Raw genomic sequence first — 6,659 nt, 5'->3', positions numbered from 1 at the left:
CAATAGTAAACATTGTATTGCTCCCAAGTTCTCAGGTCAACGAGGATTTAGTTCATCTAAGCTGAATTTACCAGTAACTTTGCTTACAATTGTAGGTAAAGTGGATATGACTCCTTGCAGTAGGTTAGGCTCAGATCTATTCCATGTGTGTCAATTCTGAGATGCAGACTTAAGGGGTAGCCACTTCCTGGAGAAGTCTCTGCTATGATATATTTGCCAATATCCCATTGGTCAAAGCAAGTCTCATGACAAATCCCCAAAGTCAAAGGGCATAAAATTTTTTTTCACTCACCATGAGATGATGACAAAGGTGTGGATATTTAATGCCTCTATAAAAGCATGAAGAATTGTGACAAATTCGATCTACCATAGGCTGAATGACTTCTGACCATAACCACTAATCACAATGAACTTTCCAGAAAAAAATTTTTTTTTAATCTTTAACGTAATTTCTAAACATGAAAAGATGATACTTTGCTACAGCAAAGTATATAAAGTAAGAGCTTTCAAATATGACTTGTTGGGTAATGGACATTATGGAAGAAATGGAAAATAATGCTCCCTAATGTGGCAGTTGCATTAAGATGCATATAAAACAGTTTACTCTAGGCTGGTTGTATAAGTGGTAACTGACAGTTATTGAACATAATTATTCACCACAGAAACCATCTTTAGACAATTAATCAAGGCACTATTCAACTTCACTTCTTGTACTTGGCAACAACCAAATTTTCTTTTTTTCTTCTTTTTTTTTCTTTTTTTCCCTTTACCTACTTTGTTTACAGTTGTTGAAACATTTTAACAAATTAATTAGATGTTAATTTTTAGCAATAAATGAATCCCTTAAGGTGCTTAAATTGTAAATTTCACAAAAAAACATGTTTATTCCTAGAGCTTCCCCTCAAACTCTAAATCAACTCAGATCACCAAACATTACATCTAAGCACAATTCCAAGGTTCTCCTCACTAGTTGTGGCCATGAAAAATATATCTCTAAGAACATACTACAGGATCAAATCTATTGCTTTCAAATTTGAGTCACATGCATAAAGATAGAAACCACAATTTTCAGATTTTCAGCTGGCCCAATCTAATGATAGAAACATTATGTAACAGACACAAACTTCTGGACATGCTTAATGATGCATGGAAGTTTCCAAGATAAAACTAAGTAGGAAGGAAAGTAAGACAGTGTTCTCTAATGGTTATCTATAAAGTTTCCTAAAAAAAAGGACAAAGAATGACAGTGCTCGGAGTCGGGCGGTAGCACAGCAGGTTAAGCGCATGTGACGCAAAGCGCAAGGAGCGTCATAAAGATCCTGGTACGAGCCCCCAGCTCCCCACCTGCAGGGGAGTCACTTCACAGGCGGTGAAGCAGGTTTGCAGGTGTCTGTCTTTCCCTCCCCCTTTTCTGTCTTCCCCTCCTCTCTCCATTTCTCTCTGTCCTATCTAATAATGACAACATCAGTAGCAACAACAGTAACTACAACAACAATAAAAAACAAGGGCAAAAAAGGGAAAATAAATAAATATTTAAAAAATTAAAGAATGACAGTGCTCACATGAACAGAATCCAGATGCTCCAGTTAGCACTACATAATAGAAATCAACAATGAAGTGTAATTCCAACTGCATATATTTACTAACCATGGTGAACAATTGGGCTGTATGTAGAGAGTTCAGTGTAAGAAAAGTAATAGTTCAGACTCCAGGGGAATGTATGGTATTTCTTACCAGTGTTATAGTCTCCAAAGGAAATCTGAACATCTATACAGAGGATTGTGATGAGGATAGAGAAGTATTCCAACACCAGATCATATAAAGAATTATGGAAGAAAAAAAGATATTTTCAAGGAGGAAAGATGTTAGGAAATGCTGAAGAATTACCTTTAAATATGTGTAGCATCTTCTGGAGGGAAAGGGAAAAAATAAATATTAGTAATGACAAAAATCTTAAGGACAGTATCAGCTGCATATGAACTTTAGATATTACCTCCCCAAATTCTCATCTCATGAAATTGGTCCTCTACTATAGTTAGTCCATGACCTAAAGTACCTTCCAACCCAAAAGTTCTAAGATTCTGTACAGAAAAAACAGATGTGAAAAATTTAATACTATACTGAAATTTTAAATTCTTCTTTTCTATTGAAAAATCAAGAACATCTTTGCAAAATAAAAATAGAATTTTATTATAGAAGTGTAAATATTTTATGCCATTCTTTGTAGTTTCAAAACTATGAATATCCGATCAAACTTCATAGTTGCTTTCATAAATGCCTAATAAACTATAAATATTATTAAATATATCCATGTACAATAACAAATGGAAACATCTGGATGAAAATAAAAATTTAGACATGCAGCTGGATATTTTACCTACACAAAGCTAGAGACCAAGACATTCAGAAACATCAAATGGCTGATAGAATTCTAGCAAGTTATCTGGAGATCTGACTATCTGCTACTCTATAAAAAAATTACTTCTTACTTTCTCAATTTCTCTTTTTTATAAGAATATTCTATACAACCTTACTATGAATAGCACTATTCATTAACAGATAAAACACTGCATCTCTTCTACCAGCTATCCCTATTCTGACCAAGTACCCTACCCATTGCTTCATACTGAAGTGTCTGGAAAGCAAGAAAATAGAGGATTTTGTAATATATCTATCTATCCTCCCTTTATATCAAGTACTGACTGTCAAAAAATCCAACCAATTGAGGCTGATTGATGACTTACCCAGTAGAGCACATACATTACTGTGCACAAGGACTCAGATTCAAGCCCCTTGTCCCTACCTGCTCAGGGGAAGCTTCGTAAGTGGTGGAGCAGTGCTACAACTCTCTCTCCTCCCCCTCCTCCTCCTCTTCCTTCTCTCCCTCTTCTTCCTCCTCTTCCTCTTCCTCCTCCTCCTCTCCCTCCTCCTTTTTCTTCTTATCCTTCTTCTTCTCTCTCTCTCCCTCCTGCTCTATATTTCTTCCATATAAATAATAACTAATTTTTAATTCAAACAACCTGGCTTCGAGTCATCCAGTCCTGACATTCTCACCCATGCCATACTTCTACTTTAGATACTAGTGATTCAATTTTAATTCAGTATTTTCTTTAATCTGTTTACAGGGTACCAACTCTCTTAATTTGCCTGATGACCCCTATCTTCACGGTGCTTATAGACAAAATAATAATGATGAAAATACTAATTACAACTTAATAAACACTTATTATGTACAATAACTTATTAACTGACTTGCATTAATTAATTTATTTAATATTCACAACAGCCATATAAAGCAGGTACTATAATTTGTTGGTATGCATGAGACCCTTTCTGTTTCATTTGGTTTAAATCCCCCCTGCTTAACACTATTCTATTTACATAACCACTTCATTCTATTTACATAACCGCTGTTAACAAGCACCTCCCTCCAGGGCATTGGTTCAATCCCCACTGTTTCATGATATGTTTTTGCTCCACCCCCCCTCCTTGTCACACCCTGATCCCTTCTTTATCACACCCTGATTTTCACCAGTCACTTTTTTCTCCACCCTCTCTATGTCACATCCTGTTTCCACCTTATTTGGCAAGTATATATAAAGACAGCATTGTGAGTTTTACAGTACTGTACTTTGAGTTTAACTTAGCTCGTCTTAGATTGTGCTGCGTCCTGCATGAATAAAGAGACACTGCCTACAACCCAGCCATGAGTCCCTGGTCGTCTGTTACCCGCCTGTGAAGCCAGCCAGGCGAAAACAACTTAACCCATTGAAAACAACATAACCTGTTGAAAACAACAATAATTATCTTTATTTTTAAAATGAGGAGACACTGAAGCAGGTAAATTTCAAAACTTCCCCAATTAAAAAAGATGATATTGTGTCCTTTGGGACAAAATGAATGGAGCTTAATAAAAAAAAAAAATTTTAAAGGGCTGGGTGGTGGCACACCTTGTTGAGTGCACATGTTATATGGCTCAAAGACCCGGGTTCAAGCCTCTGGTCCCCACCAGCAAGGGGAAAGCTTTGCAAGTGGTGAAGCAGTATTGCAGGTATCTCTCTGTCTCTCTCCTTCTCAGTTTCTGGCTGTCTCTATCCATTAAATAAATAAAGATAATAAAAAAAATTTAATAAATGGAACTTGAGGTGATCATGCTTAGCAAAGTAAGTAAAGGTGTTAAAGACAATTTCTGGATGGTTTCTCTCATATGTGGATATAGAGAAGGAAGCATATGAACTTTCATAAAAATAAAAAGGCACCAAATTGCAAACTGTCTCTATGTCTTCATGAGAACTGTGGTGGCCAGGGATGGGGAGGAGACACATCTTTGGTGGTGTGTGCATTGCAGAACAATTCCTCTATAATTGTATAATTTTGTTTATTAAGTTACTAATAAAAATGTTCAAATATAAAATATTGAAAGAAACATAAAATTTGACCAAATTCTCAGACATGGATTTCTAGGTCTCTAATTCATATTCTGGATTTCTCACTTCAGAATCCCTCTCTCATTTAAACATGATGTTAAACTGCCTATCTTGTCAGCCTATTCGAGTTTCCAAAAACCCATTGTGTTCTCAAACTCAGAGAAAATGGTTACCATGGATTCCTTCCATGTTTCAAGCAGGATCTAAAACCTTGCCTCTTCCTAGAATTCTGCATATATTTGGTTTCAAGAAGGTAATGTTCTGTTCTATTTAAGAAATTCAATATGCTTTTAAGAGTAAAAGCACTTGTTCTTTTCTTGGTCTCAGTCTTCTTGGTTCATTATAAATGCAGCAATATCGTATTCCAATGTAAATATTTTTATATGGCCTACAGAATTGCACAGTGGATAGATAAGAGTGCTGGTCTTAAAAAGATAATAAAAATAAAGAGTGCTGGTCTTACAAACAAGTGTTCCTGAGTTTGATCCATGTTTTCGCATATGCCAGCATTATATGCTGGTCCTCTCTCTCTCTCTTTCTCCCTCTCTCTCTCTAATAAATCTTTACTTTTTTATTTAGAAATACATTCATAGGGGTCTGGTGCTATGGAAGGATCCTGGTTCGAGCCTCTGGCTCCTTACCTGCGGGGGAGGGGTCACTTCACATGCAGTGAAGCAGATCTGCAAGTGTCTTATCTTTCTCTTCCTTCTCTGTCTCCCCTCCTCTCTCCATTTGTCTCTGTCCTATCCAACAACAACGGCATCAATAACAACAACAATAATAACCACAACAATGATAAAGAAAAACAACAAGGGCAGCAAAAGGGAAAAAATAGCCTCCAGGAGCAGTGGATTCATGGTGCAGGCACCAAGCCCCAGCAATAACCACGGAGGCAAAAAAAGAAAAGAAAAGAAATACATCCATATGTTTTATATTTGTTAATTCACATGAATGAAACATTTATTTATTCATACACTCAAGTAGAAATTTCTGCCCACGTGGAACTTCCTTTTTTTTTCAGTAATATGAGCATTTATTAAAATAAAGCTGGGATATATAAAGGGGGGAACTACATACTTTAGAGGCCTGCAGAACCTCTAGAGAGCAGTGAGGGCCCCAGGGTTTCCCAGTCTTCTTTTTTTTTTTTTAAGAATTTATTTTATTCATGAGAATGATAGGAGAAGAGAAAAAGAACCATACATCACTCTGGTACCTGTGCTGTACATGGATTGAACTTGGGACCTCATGGTTGAGAATCCAATGCTTTACCAACTGAGCCACCTCTGGACCACTCCCAGTCTTCTTTTATAGTGGGTTCTGGGAATGTAGGGACTCTGCAGGGATTCACTTCAGCCATTGTCTTCAGGTGCTCACATTTGCAATCCTCTGCACTGTATGGCCTTAGCAGTCAGGTAGAAAGGTAGATGCTGGTGCAGGATGCAGACATATTGACAAGTCTGGCCCCTTTTCCTGGCCAAAAAGCAGGATGCAGGGGGAGGGGTTGCTAATGCCCTTCTGCCAAAGGAGTCTTTCCCTTAACAGACCCCTAACATTTTCCCCTCTGAAAGTGTGGACCAAAATTCTTTTGGTGGTGAAGAAGGAAGGAGCTCTGACTTCTATAATTACTTCCTGCTGGTAGGGGGGCACGTTGCCTAGTCAATCCACACTTCCCTCCTCTTTCCTAGGGTAAGACTGTGGAGAGGTGAGGTATCTGGACACTTTAGCAAGTTGGTCATCTGTTCAGGGAGGCCAGGATGGGCCATAGTAGTGCTGGACTTGATGAATGAAAGGTGAAATGATATAAAGTAGAACTAATGTTTACTTAACAGATGGCCAAAGGGTAGGACTAAAACCAATGAGAATAGGAAACCTAGGATGAGAGAAAGATAGGATGTCTACAACAGGAACTTAGATTCTTACTGGAAAGATAGAATATGCAAGATAAGTACATAAATACAATCTATATTAAATAATGATCAGCATCATGAGAGCATAAAGCAGAAAAAGGAAGAAGTGAATATCAGGGAAGTGTTTAAAATGTTCAGTGAGTAGGAAGATACATGGATAAAAGAAAGGAAATTCAAGCATAGAAGACAATCTGAGTTAATAATATAACTGGCATATACCAGGAAGTCATTGTGGCTAGAGAAAAGAAAATGAGTAAAGAGAGAAGGGCTGAGGGATAGAAGCAGAAAATATGGTCATATAGGTAAACAATCTTGGTAAGCGCTT

Source organism: Erinaceus europaeus, chromosome 16 (genome assembly GCF_950295315.1).
Source record: "Erinaceus europaeus chromosome 16, mEriEur2.1, whole genome shotgun sequence".
Classification (NCBI taxonomy): Eukaryota; Metazoa; Chordata; class Mammalia; order Eulipotyphla; family Erinaceidae; genus Erinaceus; species Erinaceus europaeus.
The sequence above is the reverse complement of the archived record's forward strand: the minus strand, read 5'-3'. Positions refer to the sequence as shown.